The sequence below is a fragment of the Hemicordylus capensis genome, chromosome 17 (genome assembly GCF_027244095.1).
Source record: "Hemicordylus capensis ecotype Gifberg chromosome 17, rHemCap1.1.pri, whole genome shotgun sequence".
Classification (NCBI taxonomy): Eukaryota; Metazoa; Chordata; class Lepidosauria; order Squamata; family Cordylidae; genus Hemicordylus; species Hemicordylus capensis.
In genome coordinates, this window is record NC_069673.1 from 3,350,665 (window position 1) to 3,368,696 (window position 18,032).

An 18,032-nucleotide genomic window follows, 5' to 3' on the forward strand; every position below is an offset into this window, starting at 1 on the left:
GGGGTAAACCTGGGGCGTGCTCACTTGGACAGCATTAGCTACATCCTCATCCAATACATTTCCCACAGGGGTGTGTGTGTGTGTGTGTGTGTGTGTGTGTGTGTATCTAGCAGACAAAATGAAGGAATGCATTAGAGCCAATATTTATCTTGCAAGCCCTAAAATAATAAGTCTTATCATTTCTCTAATCCTCCTCTCCTAGGAATAACAAAGCATTAATTTACATTAGTAAATGCTAACAAGAATTCATTCATGGTCTGGCGAGGGCCCGCAGGGAAAGTGGAAGAGCATGGGCTACTTAGGGAGGGAGGGTGGCCAAAAGAGGGCTACTTAACTGTCCAAGGCTATGCCTGCTTACTTAGGAGTAGGCTCATTGAGTGCAGTGTCTCTTCAGGTTGGTGGAGAGGGGACAGCAGGAGAGGGGGCATGCCCTCAGCACATGCCTGTGGGCTTCTCAGAGGTATCTGGTGGGCCATTGTGTGAAACAGGATGATGGACTAGATGGGCCGCCTTGGGCCTGATCCAGCAGGGCTGTTCTTACATTCTTATCTGCTTTGCATACGGAAGGTCCCAGGTTCAATCCCTGGCAGCATCTCCAGGTAGGGCAGGGAGAAACTCCTGCCGGAAGCCCTAGAGAGCCCCTGCCAGCCAGTGTTGACAATGCTGAGCTAGATGGACCAAGGGTCTGACTCAGTCTAAGGCAGCTTCCTATGTTCTTATGTTCACCAGTCGGAGTGGGAGCTGCAAAGGCTCATGGTCATTCCTTGGCTCTTGTGCAGGAGAACTTCCCACTAGAATTGTCTTCACAGACTGGCAGTGGCTTCTCCCAGGTTGCAGGCAGGAGTCTCTCTCAGCCCTATCTTGGAGATGCTGCCAGGGAGGGAACTTAGGTCCTCAGATGCTCTTCCCAGAGTGGTTCCATCCCCTGAGGGGAAGATCTGACAGTGCTCACACTTCTGGTCTCCCATTCATCTGCAACTAGGGTGGACCCTGCTTAGCTAAGGGGACAAGTCATGCTTGCTACCACAAGACCAGCTCTCCTCTCCTTGCTCTGTGATGGGGAGTTCTGGGAGGCAGGAAGAAATGAAATTCTGCTCCTATTTTTGTGCCCCAGCTCACCCCCCCGCCCGCCCCAACAATTAAAATAACAAAAACCAAAGAACATGCAGCCCACATAAGCCGCAAACAAACCATCTGCATTGCTTCTCCCGGCCGCTCTGTTTATAAAATAGTAATATCTGAATCTGTCCCAGAGGCATTCTTGTGTCTGTCTAGCCAGGGGAGGGGGAGAGGGTGGGGAATTTGGGAATTTCCTAATTCCTGCCATTACTAAGAAGAAAAGTCTCTCCTGTCGCCATCTAACTTTTCTCTCAGAATTTTCTAAACTGGGACGATTTTCGGCACTCATTTTATGATTACCGTTATTACGGTTGCTATTATTTTATTTCGGGGCTCGGGGTGGCCTCCCCGAGTGTGTATCCCACCGTGGCTGGGATCACAGCTCCTTTTTTTTTAAATTTGACAGCGAAATTATCATTCTCATCTCCAAAGTTCAAGCTAAAGATTTGACAATAGAACAGCTTTCTCTCTCTTTCTTTTGCGAGGTGGTGGTGGGGGAGACGGTGTGTGTGGTGGGGGAGGCAATCTATAACTTGCAACGGATTTCTGAGTTGAAAGGCTAGGTAAATCTTTCCATCTGAGAAGGTAAGCTCGGTTTTATTTCTGGGCTTTTTTTCTCCCCGCCCTCCCCACCGCCAGCCTCAAGCTGTCTGAACATTGGCGAGAGTTCCTTGGGGGGATCTCCGCTGGTGTTTGCAGGCAGGCTGCTCATGCCGTGTGTTTGTACTCGCTGAAGTCGGCGCACGGATCTCTAAATAATTTAGAAGTTGATTAATAAACTCACAGGGGTATAATTAGGAGAGAGAGAGACGGCGGCTACGGTAACGGGTACAGCGCTTGGGGGAACTGGAGATGTTCTCTTTTCCCTCTCTCTTGGTTTTTATTTTTTTATTATTTTTTTCCCCGAGAAACTTTCTAGGGTGCTGGGCGTTTGAAGATAAGTTGGGAAGAGCTCAGTGACTCTTCTCTTTTGATGTGGAAATAGGACAGTTTGAATCCGTCGAGTTTAATTTTTCACAAGCTGTAGGGGCTCTGCCGTGATACACTTTCTTTTTATTATGGGGGGTTGGGGGGGAGAAAACCCTCTACATTTTTCTTTCATTTTTTTATGCATGCACGCGCGCACACACACACACACACACACACACAGAGTCCAAATAAGAACAGATTAATATCCAATTTTCTTCAAGTTCTCTTTACCTGCCCCTTGAACATGCCTCTCTTTTTCATATGCACACCCCTCCATTGAAAAAGCTGCTGGCTATTTATTCAATGTTGTCATTTGGCCTATGCATTTTTAAAAGGGGGGTGGTCTTCGCCCCTTTTGACAATGCTTTTGCAGTCATCCTGTGGCTTTTTATGAGTCAAAACTTTTGACATTTTCCGCCTGGGAAAGTTTTCTTCATCAGAAAAAAAAAAGGCTGAGAACCTCTCTTTTCCACTGGTGGTGATGTTCATGGTCAGGAGCATAAATATAGATTTATATAGATTTTATGTATTTCTCTGTGTCTGTTTCTTTTCCTTTCTCTTTTATACATTGTTATTAAGGATATTTCCATAATGCTTTTCAACAAAGAAGTTCTCAAAGCAGTTTACATAGAAAAAGAATAATAAGGAGATTTTTTTTTCTCCCTGTCCCCGAAGCGCTCACAGTCTAAAAGGAAACATAAGGTAGACACCAGCAACAGCCACTGGAGGGATGCTGTGCTGGGGTCGGATAGGGCCAGTTGCTCTCCCCCTGCTAAATACAAAGAGAATCACCACTCTGAAAGGTACATTAAAGGTACATGAAACATACATTAAGGGATACCAACCTTTCAGTAAAACGGACAAAAATGTCCAAATTACTGACTCCTGAATATATTGGCAAATTTCGCGTGTGTTATTGGTTTTCTTTTGAATTACAGGAGTGATTAAAATTTTAACGTGGCTCTCCATGTCCTGTTTATTTAATATGTTCCCCTGGTGAGCTTGAAGGGTTTAGTTTTCTTTCTGGGGGAAAAAATTCCTCAGTAATAAAACCTTTGTGTAAGCTTGGCAGATGTAAAATGTGAGGACTCCCATGCCGTGGAGAAGAAGAGGGAGTTTTGGCTGTCGTATCTTGTCAGGCGAGGGTGAGAGACGCAGCATTTTCCCAACACTCCCTCCTGTCGATAATACCAAGACTTAGTGTCATGCCGAAGCTGATGCTGTTAACTATGCAGCTCTACCTGATGAATGGCTGGCCTGCAGGCAGAGTGGGAGAGAGAGAAGGGAAAGAGGGGGCCTGTCCTTTGGTGCCCCCTCTGGCTCTTTTGGGCGAGCCACTACTGGTGAAATGTACTGGTAAAGGGCGCATGCTGAGAATTCCCCGATTCAGAGCTTGCTTCAAAGCCCCAATTGGCTTTCACCCACCCACTTCAGGTTAGCTATATGGAGATTTCAAGTGCTGGCCTTCTTGGCAGGGCTGTCGTTAAAATGACAAAAATTATGTGTGTGTAGCCCTACGAGCATTCTGAAGCAGGGTTTCTTAACCTTGGGCCCCCAGATTTTTGACTACAACTCCCAGAATCCTCAGCTGCAATTTTGCTTGGGGATTATGGGAGTTGTTGTCCAACAACCTCTGGGGGCCCAAGGTTAAGAAACCCTGCACTGGGACATCCCACCAAGGAAAGACCAACCTTCAGGGGACTCGGGCTTTACATTCTCCCGCCAGCTGTTGTGAAGAACGCTCTTTAGGAATAAATTATGCCAAAGCCAATATATTGGGGTTTGTGAAGCGATCAGTGATCCAGGTTTGGTCACTAAATGGATACAGTTTAGAACGAGTCAAGTATTTTGAGCACCTTGGTCTAATTTTTCAGGCCTCGGGTAGAAGGTGCATGCATAGGTAATATGTAACGCAGAATGCACACAAAACTGCACGGCCAGTTCAATCTCTCCACCGCTCTCGGGGCATTCAGTCTGTCCTCTCTGCAACAAAACCTCTTTCCGCCAAAGTCCGAGCACCGCAGCTCCTACGCAGAGCTCAGCTTGGCCCGTATTCTAACTTCTCCAAGGTGGAGTCCATGCAGTCCTCGTTCTGGAGGGAGACCTTCCAAGCATCCCAAGATGTGTCTTGTGCGGTCCATCGGGAAGCCGGATTGCTGAAAGCAGAGCCCGGAGCATAGATCCGCATCTTGGAGTTCTGGCCCTCTCTGTCCCCAGCACAGGACCTCCAGTGACTGTTGCTGGTGTCAGGTTTCTTTTAGACTGTGAGCCCTTTGGGGGCAGGGAGCCATCTTATTTATGTATTATTTCTCTGTGTAAACTGCCCTGAGCCATTTTTGGAAAGGCGATATAGAAATTGAATTAATGATAATGATAATGATAATGATGATAATGAAGCTGGTTTTCCATCCCGCAGCTAATTCCCACCCACTGAGGCTCTACACACGATTGGTGTACACCCTACACCCCGATTCTGCGGGGAGAGCAGACAATCCCCAGGCTAGCGCCCACACGTCTACAGGCTTCATCACGGAGCTGGTAGAGGCGGCAGGGAGCATCCTGGGGAGACCCCCCCAAGGCCGGGAAGTTTGTTGTAGCCTCCCAGCCAGGGTCTACTCGTGTGTCGCCGTGGCACGAAGCCACGCTGTGGCGGCACACGATCAGTAAAATGCAGTTAGCAGAGTGTTGGCTCCGCTAACCTCGTTTTAGGGGAGGGGTTTCTAGGTGGGCTGGCTTTCTGCGAGCCCGGTGGTTCTCACAAGGGGGGGGGGAAACCGGGCGGGCTCCCAAAGCCTGGTTTCTCTCCATCGTGAGGATTGCCTCACTAAGGATCGCCTCACTTCCCTGAATCGCCTCACTTCTCGCCTCGAATCGCCTCGCTTCCCGCATTGAATCCCTAGCCAGCCAGAAATGAAACCCTAGAAAAGACTAGCCCTAACAAACTGACCTCATCATTTCCCCGTTTCTTTCCTTGTCGATTCATTCATTCATTCATTCATTCGCTTGCTTCTTTAGGAAAGAAAACAAAGGTTTTCTGACTCCCCTGGCCTCAAGAGCTGGCTCCAAACAGAGCCATCCTCTGAGCCGTTTCTTGCAACTGGGAGAATGGGCTCCAAAGGCGTGAGGGGGAAGGAAGCCTTGAAACGCTGACCTCCCCCACGGACGATTCGCTCTCCCTGGGCGGATCGCTCGCCCAGACGTTTGCCGGCTTCTGCCGGCAGCAGGGGGGTTTCTGGGACCGGGAGGCCCCCGGAAATTCCACCATGCACCACGTGAGTGTGTGGTGAATTATGGGAAGCCTCCCGACGCCAGTCAGGAGGCTACTCATGTGTAGGTGAGTTCAGTGGCAGTGAGCTCAGTTCAGTGGCACTGACACACGATCCGTTAGCCTGGGTTTCGGACAGGGGTGGGAGCTAGGCCTGTTCCCAGCCCCGGTAAGAATCAATCCAGGAAGGAGCTTGCAGTCGGCAGCAGCCTTTTGCTGGATCAACAGCTCCCTTGGATGCACTCCTGTCTCCAGCTGCCTTACCTAACCTGGGTATGGATGCCCATAAATCAGCTGGTCTACATGGGGGAGAAATATTCTGTAATGTGGGACATTGATTGAGCCCACTTTCCTTTTCTCGAAGACCAAATAAGAAATGCCTGCTCGTTCAGAACATTTAAGGATTTGTGCATATAGAGAAACCATCCAAAATATTAATGGGCACACGTGCTCCGGTAGTTCCCCTGTGGAAGCCCCATTGAAAGAAATGCCTTTCGAGCCAGGCTGCACAGCTTTGGCCTTCTAGGGGCTGTTGGACTACAATTCCCATCGTCCCCAGCCACCGTGGTCCATAGTCAGGGATGATGAGAGTTGTAGTCCAACATCTGTAGGTGGGGGCCACAGCCCTGCTCCCATTCACTTAAAAAAGGCTTCAGAAGGAAAACCTTCCAGTGGTCTGGGCCCAAAGACTAGGATTAGAAACGGCAGTTCTGAGGAGGCGGCATTTTTCACCCAGGGCTTTTAGCTTGCATCTCCTCCGGAATGGAAGGGGTGCGTTCACATATCGGCCAGATGTACCCCAAAGTCCCTGCGAATTATCGGGGAGCACTGCACATACGATTTGGGTTTTTTATTGCACGTTAGAGTATAGCCTGATTGATATCCAGGGTTTAAAAAATCCACTTTTTACATCGATTTTGCGGGGCAACTTCAAACTCACAGCAAAGCCTGCCACGGCCTGTAGCGTACACACATTCATTTGCTTTGTCTCTGGCTAAACAGGGTTGGTAGATTTGGGGAGCCTTATAGCAACCTGCAATCCGCTTGATCAGAGATGGTAGCAGTGGCTGTACAGAAGCACCTTCCCCTATCCCCTGTCTCCAACCTGGAGTGAGGTGGGGTTCAGCCTGGTCATGAATATCCATCAAAGTTTGCAGTCCTTGGTAACAGGTTGTTTTGGATTACAAATCCTATTGTCCACTGCCACATTGGTTGAAGGGTGGGGATGATGGGAGTTGTAGTCCAAAATTTAAAAGTTGCCCAAGAGAGCCAGCATGGTGTTGTGGTTAGACTGCTGGACTAGGACTTGGGAGACCCGTGTTCAAATCACCGTTCAGCAGTGAAACTTGCTGCGTGACTCTGGGCCAGTCACTTTCCCCTCAGCCTGACTTACCTCACAGGGTTGTTGTGAGGATCAACACAACCATGTTCACTGTTCTGGGCTCTTTGGAGGAAGAACTGGATGTAAAGTTAAAGGTAAAGTGTGCCGTTGAGTTGATTTCGACTCCTGGTGCCCACAGAGACCTGCGGTTTTCTTTGGTAGAATACAGGAGGGGTTTCCCATTGGCTCCTCCCATGCAGTTTAAGATAATGCCTTTCAGCATCTTCCTATATCGCTGCTGCCCAATATAGTACCAGTGGGGATTTGAACTGGCAACCCCTCTGCTTGTTAGTCAAGCATTTCCCCACGGCGCCACTTAAGGTGATGACGTAAACGTAACAATACATAAATAAATGGGTTCCCAGATGTGTTTGGGCTACAACTCCCATCATCCCCAGCCACAGCGGCCAGTGGCTGTTATTTATGCTTTAAAATATTTGCATCCTGCCCCTCCGTTATGATACTGCTGGGGCAGCTCACACCAGTAAAACAATCGAAATAAAATTTTAGCAGAATATAACAAACAAAAAACAATGTAGAACAGTTAAAACAAACCCAATGAAAAGTTGTTGTTGATCTAATATATATTTCTCTAAGGCGTACCCGTTGCTAATCCCATGCGTGGCAGCTCTTGCGAGAGTTTGTGATAGAGCTACTGGCGGGGGGAGGAAGGCGCCGGTGCTGGTGGACAGGTTTTTGGGTGAGGGGGGAAAGAAAACGGGTGGGGTGAGGGAGAAAACAGCGACAGGTGGGTGGGGGAGAAAACAGTGGCAGGGGGCGGGGGGAAGAAAATGGCGGCAGGTGAGGGGGGAAGAAAATGGTGGTGGGGTGGGGGAGAAAACGGCGGCAGTGGTGGGGGAAAAATAAAATGGTGGTGGGTGGGTGGGGGAAGAAAATGGCGGCGGGTGGTAGGAAAAAGAAAATGCCAGCAGTGGTGGGTGGGTGGGGGGAGGGGAAGAAAGCGGCAGCGGGCAGGCGGGGAATTAAAACTGTAGGGTGCGGAGGGGGCTGAGAACAGAGGGAAACTGAGAGGGAGGGGGAAGGAGGGGGAGACCTAGAGGCACAGATGCTCTGCACCCGGTCCAGCTAGTTATTATTATTAATCATTATTATTATTAGGAACTCCCGACTTAGCATACTTTTCCTGCCTTTTGTGCCCCTAGCTCCATGCTGCAGGGACTGTGCGTTGCCAGCAGGTGGCGCCCCATAATAAACAAAGCCGCCCCACTAGGCGGCTGTGCCTTTGGCCGCTGCTGTTCTGTTTATTAGTACATCACAGGCCCCATGTTCGCCTGCCATGCATCGGAGAGCTGCAGTTGGCAGGATTCAAACGCAATGAAAACCAGCAGTGGCGTCGAGGAAATAATGATCATCTCAGATATCTCCTGTACTGATTATGTTAGCCGCACTTTGAAGGGTCCGCGCCTCGGTTTCCAATGGAAACTGTAATCTACATGTCTCCGTGTAATGTGGACTCCGGACCTGCCATCGCGTTAGAAGCCGACTTCAAAGGGGGAGTCTAGCGAGCTCTTCAGACAAAGCCACACGTGGAAAGGCAGAAAGTGCCAAATGAAAGGGAGCCGGGCGAAAGCAAGGCTTGCAAGCGGGAGGACAGCAAGCGCCGTGCCTTCTTTGATGCAAGGCAAAGTAAATCTCGCTGCTCAGGAAGGCACAGGGCAGGGGAGAAAGGACGGGCCACCGAGATCGTCACAGGCCTCCTTCGGCAAGCCTCTCTCGCGGCTGGAAGGCGCAGGGACTGAACTTCCCCGCGGCCTCCAGTCCTTTCAGAATGGAAATGGCCACCTGGCAGCTGGATCGTGGCCTCCCCAAAGCCATTTTATCTGCTCTCTTCCGGTGGCCCCAATTGAAATCCAGGTTCCGTACGGAGAAGTTGGCGGGTAGTTTTGCTCGTAGGGAAGAGAAATGAGGCTGTGTTTTTCGCCCACGTTGCAGAACTGGCCTTGTAGAGGCCAGCATGAGCGGTCTCCTTTGCTAAGCAGGGCCTGCCCTGGTTTGCATCAGGATGGGAGACGACATGTGTGAGCACTGGAAGATCTTCTCCTCCGGGGATGGAGCCGCTCTGGGAAAAGCACCTGCCTGCTTGCATGCAGAAGGTTTCTAGTTCCCGGCCTGGCAGTATCTCCAAGGTAGGGTTGAGAGAAACTCCTGCCTGTAACCTTGCAGAAGCTGCTGCCAGTCTGTGTAGGCAGTTCTGAGCTAGACAGAGCGGTGGTCTGACTCGGTAGAAGGCAGCTTCCGACATTCCTGGCAGATGACTGCTTTATTTTGGAGCCTGGCCTTCTGGAAGGGAATTGGATTCTTCCCACCTGAAGTTGATTATAGAGAATGGAAGTTGGCCACGTTTGCTTTAGAGCAGGGGTCTCAAACGGCGGCCCTCCTGCAGATGTTGCCCTAGAAGGAGGAGAGCTGGTCTCGAGGTAGCAAGCATGGCTTATCCCCTTAGCTAAGCAGGGTCCACCCTGGTTGCATATGAATGGGAGACTAGAAGTGTGAGCACTGGAGGATATTCCTCTTAGGGGATGGAGCCACTCTGGGAAGAGCAGAAGGTTCCCAGTTCCCTCTCTGGCAGCATCTCCAAGATAAGGCTGAGAGAGGCTCCTGCCTGCAACCTTGGAGAAGTCGCTGCCAGTCTGTGAAGACCATACCGAGCTAGATGGACCAAGGGTCTGACTCAGGATATGGCAGCTGCCTAGGTTCCTATGGAGCTGTGTCTTGGGGAAGGGTTTTGAGGCTGATGGGGGTGCTTGAAAAGAAACTCACCCAATTATTCATGAGCAAGAAATACATACAAGCAACAGAATTCAACCATTAAGGGGGTGACTCTAGCTCCAAGTAGGATCTGAAGGGCTGTCACTAGGATTGGGGATTTAGGTTGGGGGTGGGGCTCCTTCTGCTCAAAGAGGGTCTTCTCTGGGTCAGAGTCTAGGTGAATCTCAACACAAATACCGTATTTACCTAAAGAGAAGAGGACCCTGAGATTATTGATTGATGTATTCATTTATTTATTCATATATTTATTCAATTTCTATACCGCCCTTCCAAAAATGGCTCAGGGTGCTTTACACAGAGAAATAATAACTAAATAAGATGGATCCCTGTCCCCAAAGGGCTCACAATCTAAAAAGAAACATAAGATAGACCCCAGCAACAGTCATTGGAGATGGAGAGGGCCAGTTACTCTCCCCCTGCTAAATAAAAGAGAATCACCACGTTAAAAGGTGCCTCTTTGCCAAGTTAGTAGCGGTAAATTAAGACAACATTTCTAACCTCTAAAAACTTGAGGGGAAAAGAAACATAAGTCTTGGATTCAAGTGAATAGTTGCCAAGGGAGTAACAAGCTCGTCTTCTGGATTGTGCCTGCCAATGAGCTGGAAAGAGGAGTCCCCCTCTCCTTTGGGCTGATTTGTGCATCAAAAGAGGCCCCTTTTAAAAGTGGTGATTCTCTTTATTTAGTGGCGGGGAGCAACTGGCCCTATCCGTCCCCAGCATAGCATCCCTCCAGTGATTGTTGCCGGTGTGTCTATCTTAAGTTTCTTTTTTAGATTGTGAGTCCTTTGGGGACAGGGAGCCATTTTATTTATTGATTAATATCTATGGAAACCCCTTTGGTAACATTTGTTGAAAAGCAGTATATAAATATCTGTTATATTCGTAATGGGTTTTTTGTGGGGGGGTTTTGCAGGCATTTTGCTATTTGCCTACCCTGCTAGAATGCTGAGGCATTATTTGGAGTTTTGTGATTCTGCCCTTTCACCCCTTTGAATTGGTTCCTGTCCTTCTTGATTGCGTCTCACAGCGAATGGAGCCAGATAAACTGTTTCTCTTGGGATTTTACCCGTTAAACTTGGGGAGGCTACATAGAAGCTGCCTTCGAGTGAGTCAGGCCCTTGGTCCATCTCGCTCAGTATTGTCTACACTGACTGGCAGCTGCTCTCCATGGTTTCAGGCAGGAATCTCTCCCAGCTCAACTGGGAGATGATGCCAGGGATCGAACTCAGGACCTTGTTGCAAACAGAGGGATATGGGAAGCTGCCGTATACTGAGTCAGACCCTTGGTCCATCTAGCCTAGCATAGGAGAGGAGAGCTGGTCTGGTGGTAGCAAGCATGACTTGTCCCCTTTGCTAAGCAGGGTCCATCCTGGTTGCATATGAATGGGAGACTTGATGTGAGGGCAGTGTGAGATATTCCCCTTAGAGGATGGAGCCGCTCTGGGAAGAGCATCTAGGTTCCAAGTTCCCTCCCTGGCAGCATCTCCAAGATAGGGCTGAGAGAGATTCCTGCCTGCAACCTTGGAGAAGCCGCTGCCAGTCTGTGAAGACAATACTGAGCTAGATGGGCCAAGGGTCTGACTCAGTATATGGCAGCTTCCTATGTTCCTATGTTCCATTGCCTACACTGACTAGCAGCGGCTCTCCAAAGTTTCAGGCAGGAGTCCTCCCCAGCCCTACCTGGAGATGCTGCCAGAGATTGAACTTGGGACCAACTGCATGCAAAGCAGATGCTCTCTAGCTAGGGCCCCATCCCAAAGCAGAGACAGATGTTTATGGAAGGTTCACCCTGCCAGAGATTGACAATCAGTTATCTATAATGATTGGGCTCCTAAGTGACTACTGCTGGAGATCTATCCTCATGCTATTTTGGCATGTGGGAACTCTAGGAAATTATGAGCTTTTTGGTATTGAAGGATGATGATGATGATGATTGATTGATTGAGTGCCGTCAAGTCGGTGTCGACTCTTAGTGACCACATAGAGAGATTCTCTCAAGGATGATCTGTCTTCCACTTGGCCTTGAAGGTCTCTCAGTGGTGTCTTCATTGCTGTCGTCATCGAGTCCATCCACCTTGCTGCTGGACGTCCTCTTCTTCTCTTTCGTTCCACTTTTCCCAGCATTACAGACTTCTCAAGGAGCTGGGTCTTCGCAGAATGTGTCTGAAGTATGATAGTTTGAGCCTGGTCATTTGTCCCTTGAGTGAAAATTCTGGATTGATTTGTTCTATGTTCCATGTGTTTGTTTTCCTGCCTGTCCATGGACTCCTCAAAAGTCTTCTCCAGCACCAAAGTTCAAAAGTGTCAATACTTTTCCTTTCTTGCTTCTTCAAAGTCCAGCTTTCGCATCCATAGAGTGTCACAGGGAATACCATGGTCTGAACTATTCTAATCCTATTATTATTATTTATTATTATTTTACACAGTCAGACAGGTGTTATTGACTGGTTTGTTTTATCCAGACATCGAGTCCTTCCCAAGGACCTGGGATGGCTGAATTTTATTGTCAATGTTGTTGCTGTTGTTATAGGTATCGTCGCAGAATATAGGCTGTTCCCAGTAAAGCTGCTTTTTGTAATTGGCTGATGGTGATTTCTGTGGCCCCTCTGGTGTTGAGGTGCTCTTCAAGGTCTTTTGGAACTGCACCCAGGGCGCCAATGACCACTGGGATGATTTTGGTCTTTTTCTGCCACAGCCTTTCAATTTCAATTTGGTGATCTTTGTATTTGGTGATTTTTTCTATTTCTTTTTCTTCTCTTCTGCTATCCCCTGGTATTGCTATGTTGATTATTTTGACTTGTTTTTCTTTCTTCTCGACTACAGTTCTATCTGGTGTATTGTGTGGCAGGTGTTTGTCTGTTTGTAGTCGGAAGTCCCATCATATTTTTACATCTTCCTTTTCTTCAGCTTTTTCAATTTTATGGTCCCACCAATGTTTGGCTACAGGTAGCTTGTATTTTTTGCAGATGTTCCAGTGTATCATCCCTGCTACCTTGTCATGCCTTTGTTTGTAGTGAGTCTGTGCGATCTTTTTACAACAGCTGATTAGGTGGTCCACTGTTTCATCTGCTTCTTTACAAAGGCGGCACTTGCTGTTTGTGGTTGACTTTTCGACTTTTGCTCTTATTGCATTTGTTCTTAGTGCCTGTTCTTGCGCAGCCAGTATTAAACCCTCTGTTTCTTTCTTCAAGTTGCCATTCTTAAGCCATTGCCAGGTCTTGGTGATGTCTGATTTTCCACTTATATTGTGCAAATATTGACCATGCAGAGGCTTATTTCTCCATTTTTCTGCTCGGTTCTTGACTTGTTCTTTCTTGTAGGCCTGCTTTGTTTCATTGGTGTTGAATAGTTTCGCGTTCTTGACCATTTGAAGTGCATCTTCTTCACTGTCCTTGATATATTCTTCAAGGCCTCTTTTCTCCTCCTCTACTGTTTGATGGACTTGCAGCATTCCTCTTCCACCTGAGCTGCGAGGGAGGTAGAGCCTATCTACATCACTGCGGGGGTGCAGAGCATGATTGATGGTCATGATTTTCCTGGTCTTACGATCTAGCGTCTCTAGCTCTGCCTGGGTCCAGTCTATTATCCCTGCAGTGTATCTGATAACAGGTATAGCCCAGGTGTTTATGGCTTGTATGGTGTTCCCGCCATTGAGTTTGGACTTGAGGATTTTTCTAACTCTCCTGATGTATTCACTTCCAATTTTTCTTTTAACTTCAGTGTGTGCGATGTTATCAGCCTGGAGAATGCCCAAGTATTTGTAAGGTTCTTTCTCTTCCAGGTTCTTGATCTTGCTTCCATTGGGCAGTTCTATGCCTTCTGTTTTTCTTATTTTCCCTCTGTTCGTTATTAATGCATCACACTTGTCTAGTCCAAACTCCACTGCTATATCGCTACTGAATATACGGACAGTGTTTAGCAGTGATTCGATTTCTGACTGGGACTTTCCATACAACTTCAGATCGTCCATGTACAACAGATGGTTGATTTGACTGGATGTTTTAGATGTTTGGTATCCGAGGCCTGTTTTGTTTAGTATTTGTGAAAGTGGGGTCATGGTGATTACAAACAACAGAGGGGATAGTGAGTCTCCTTGGAAAATGCCTCTTCTAATGCTAACCTGTCCAAGTGTCTCGCCATTGATTGTTAACTGTGTACTCCACATGCTCATTGCTTTTTAAATAAATATCTGAATGTTTTTGCTGACAGTAGTAGTAGGCTGTCAGGCATTTGCACCTGCTGCCATTTGTGGTTCAACTACTACAGTGCCATCACAACTGTTGCTTTGGGGGCAGTTGTTCTGGCATTCCAAAAACCAAATCCCTTATGTATGGCAATGGAGATCCATTTGTGCATCTACAGATCCGCTTGCCAGCTCACCAGTGGCGAGTTCCCCCAGCCCTCTGGCGAACGGGACGCCCAGTATCACCCAGATCTCCTCACCAGAGTTGTCCTTTCCATTGCTATTTTTGAGAAAGGAAGAAAGAGCAGGAAGCCTTTCTGAACAGTAGGAAGAGGGCCTCCACTCTTTCTTCCCATCTCCATATCCCACTACAAATGACAGAAGGCCCGCTTCTTTCCCAGGTCCTCTGCCAGAAAAGGATCTGAAGGAAAGAGAGGGGATTGGTGGTGCCCACAAATAAAGCCTGGCCAGTGAGCTAAGCCTAGATTTGTGGATCCCTGTCCATGCAAATGTCTGACCATGTGCTGTGTCTTATTTGGGTTGGGCCAGGGGGTCTGGGGGCAAGACCTGAAGGGATCTGACCTGGATGAAAGACAGCAGGTAGCAGGCTGGAAGTAGAAGCATCCAGGAGCAGAGAGCAGATTTCTAGGCAGCAGGTCGGCAGAACCGGGTCCTTCAGGACCTGGGACAGCTCCCCGGGAATGCAGATGCTGCTCCAGCAATGGTCAGAGCCCTGTCTTTGACTTGTTTTCTTCCACTGGATTGGCCAAGGGCAGTAACCAATAGAAAAGCCACCCTGAATCCATTATCTTTTAAAAAAAAAGAAACAACAAAAGAGCCTGAACTCCTGAAACTCCATGGTCAGCAGGAAAACCGAGACTTTCCCTGGGGGACTCAAATAATATTAAGCCCATTTGACCTTCGTGGAATCATAAGGCATTCTGCTCTTGCACTTTGCCAAATTTAAGGATGACAGGCCAAGCTGTGGAAAGTAGCCCTTGGCGGTAGCTGATACTCAGGGTAAGATGTTAACTGTCAAACCCCGAGATCAACCCTCAGGCATCTGAATTAATGGTGGAAGGCTGAAGACCTAACAGGGAAAGAAGCAAAAAATCTTTAAGAGGAGGGAAAAGGCTAAGTGGACAGTACTATCAAAGAAGCCTCAAACTTTCCGCAGCATAAACCAAGGGCTCTCCTGGCCCAAGAACGTGTTCTGTGTATGGCTTTTGGTTATCAAGGATTTATAGGTTTGCAGGAGCGGGTCAATATGTGTCAGGGGCATCTTCTTTTTTATAAAGGCAAAAAATATCGGGGCCAGAAAGCTTCAAATGGAAGAGGTGTCAAGCGTGAAATCTGTGGATTTTGGCGTGCATGGGCATTGACTGCAGAACTGGATGTTTGTGTTCAGAAAATTCAGAATTTATTGTTGTTGTTGTTGTTGTTGTTTTAAGATAGATAGGGAAAGATTGCATATTCCCAGAACAGATTTGGATTTCTGCATGTTATGTAGAAGAGGGGAGCTGGTCTTGTGGTTGCAAGCATGCTTTGTCCCCTTAGCTAAGCAGGGCCTGCCCTGGTTTGCATTTGAATGGGAGATTATATGTAAGTACTGCAAGATATTCCCCTTAGGGGATGGGGCCGCTCTGGGAAGAGCATCTGCAGGCTTGCATACAGAAGGTTCCAAGTTCCCTCCCTGGCAGCATCTCCAAGATTGGGCTGAGAGAGACTCCTGCCTGCAACCTTGGAGAAGCCGCTGCCAGTCTGTGTAGACAATACTGCAGTGGCCTTTGGCTAGGGATGATGGGAGTTGTAGTCAACCTTCGTTACTTGTTTCTTTAGTACATTTGTACACTGCCCTATACAAAAACGGTCCCTGGGCGGTTCCCAGTCTAAAAACTATCCACACATTAGCACAATTAGAGCAATTGAAAAACACAATAAAAACTCTAAAAGCCGAAGCTTTGAAATTATGGACTGAAAGCCGATCTGGAAATATCTGTAACAGGAAATGCTGCTTATGACTCTCCCTCTCCTCTTGAGGAAATGCAGCCGAGGCCTTGCCTGATGCAATGCTGAGGTCAGGTCAGCCTGCAGTGATTTAAATGCATCGGCCTGATGGGGCCATGCCCATAGCAGCAGCGGGCGGCTAAAGCAGCTCAAACAGGCTTGCTTTTGCTGATTTTTGTTGCTGAAGAGCTTGACTCTCCGGCTGAAATGGTGACTAGGAAGAGCACAGGGTGGGAGAAGGCACAGGTCTCCTCTCTTGCGGCGCTGGCCGTGCGTGATTTGGCAGGAACGTGTGCAGTCGGACGAAGAGTGTCCTTCATTAACGGGCCTTTTGAAGTGACCGGTTTTGTATAGGGCAGTTTTGCCCGCCCCCCCCCCCCCCCCAGCCTTTTCTAACATTTTATATCCCGCTGTTCCTCCAAGGAGCCCAGAGCAGTGTACTACATACTTGAGTTTCTTTTTCACAACAACCCTGTGAAGTAGGCTAGGCGGAGAGAGAAGTGACTGGCCCAGAGTCACCCAGCTAGTCTCCTGGCTGAAGGGGGATTTGAACTCGGGTCTCCCCGGTCCTAGTCCTGCACTCTAACCACTACACCACGCTGGCTCTGGTCGGTCTCCGAGCTCTTCATGGAACTTCCCGAGAGCCAGCCGAGAAGAGACGTCGTCTGTATCCCTTTCCCCAGGCCTGTGCCTTCGTTAGCTCTAATGCCCAGGTGATTGCCAGCTTGATGGAGGGGCCGTTCCCTGCCACCGTGGGAAGCCCTTGAAATCTGTCGGCTTCCTCGGCCATCTGCAAGGCAACAGAGTTAAGACACAGGCCGCAGCCTTGCACTGAGTTGGACCATTCGTTCGTTTGGCTTGGGATTGTCGGCACTGACCAGCAGCAGCACTCCGCCGTTTCTCTCCCAGCCCGACCTGGAGATGCTGCCAGGGATTGAACCTGAGACCTTCTGCACGCAAAGGAGATGCTCTGCCACTGAGCTAGGGGCCCGTCCCCTGAAAATGAATGCGGGGTTCTGAAATGCGTAGGGAGGGACCCGCTAAATGGGACCCCAGAGTAATGGTACAGGACCCAAATACGTCTTTATTGATTGTTAAATTTATATGCCGCCTTTCATTAAAACAACCCCAAGGCGGTTTACAGCAAGATTTAAAAACGAGATTTTAAAAAAGACACAATTAAAAATATTGTCCCGCAGTAAGTCAAACGGCAGGTACCGAAAATAGGATCCGGACCCTTTTTCTTTAAAGGGCTCCCTGCCATTCCCGACCATTGGACCCAGCACCATGAATCTGCCTCCGGGATTCCATCAAGACTGGAAGCCTCTCTCTGTAGGGACCGGTTTCCCCTCCGCTCCGAGACCGGGGCTGAATCTCACACATGTTTAGGATGAAAGGGAATGGATGGGCTGTAATTCTCGCGCGTCATAATCCTCTTAAATCGCACGGATTGACGGCTCCATCAGAAGGATTCGGAACTCAACTTTGCTTTGCGAGTCGGGGGTACACGGGAGGCCAAGGGATTCGGGACGAGCTTTCTCGCCTGCCCTGCTGGCAATCACAGAGACTAGCCCGTTTTCCTGACAACCGCCCGCAAGTCCCACGTGGACGAGAAGGAGATCGAGCGCATATCGCTACCTGCCCTAATCACAGGGAAATGGGAGTAATTTCCATTTCTTTCTCTGCCTCCCTCCATCCCAAAGCCTGCTGAGATATTAGAGCTACAACTCCCATCACCCCCAGCCATAGTGGCCCATAGCCAGGGATTATGGGGTTTGTAGGCCAACATCTGCAGCAGGGCCAAAGCTGAGCAGCCCTGGTCTACACTGACTGACTCCGAGGTTCCCGGCAGGAGTCTCTCTCCCAGCCCTACCTGGAGATGCTGCCAGCCAGGGACTGAACCGGGGACCCTATGCATGCAAAGCAGATACTCTTCCACCGAGCTACGGCTCCATCCCCTTGTTCTTTTCTCCGAAGAGGTTTCTGATAATCTATTAAAAGAGCACCTTGCATGAAGCACTCTGGTGGAGGTGTTATAGGAACTTAGGAAGCTGCCTTCTACTGAGTCAGACCCTTGGTCCATCTAGCTCAGGATTGTCTGCACTGACTGGCAGCGGCTTCTCCAAGGTGCTGCCTGTGCCTTCGGCACAGCAGGCTTCGCCAAGGTTGCAGGCAGCATCTGCCCTACCTGGAGATGCTGCCAGCCAGGGATTGAACCGGGGACCTTCTGCGGGCAAAGCCGATGCTCTGCTCCTGACCTACGGCCCCCTGCAGCTATCAGCTAATCATATATGTTCCCCCCCCCTCCAATCTTTTGC

At 48.8% G+C, this 18,032-nt stretch overlaps 1 protein-coding gene across 5 annotated transcripts in view; it reads left to right on the forward strand.

Moving 5' to 3' along the window:
* The window catches only part of AK8 (adenylate kinase 8), a 123,319-nt gene that overhangs the window by 69,112 nt on the left and 36,175 nt on the right, over positions 1–18,032 (forward strand). The gene's annotated exons all lie outside the window — the stretch shown is intronic.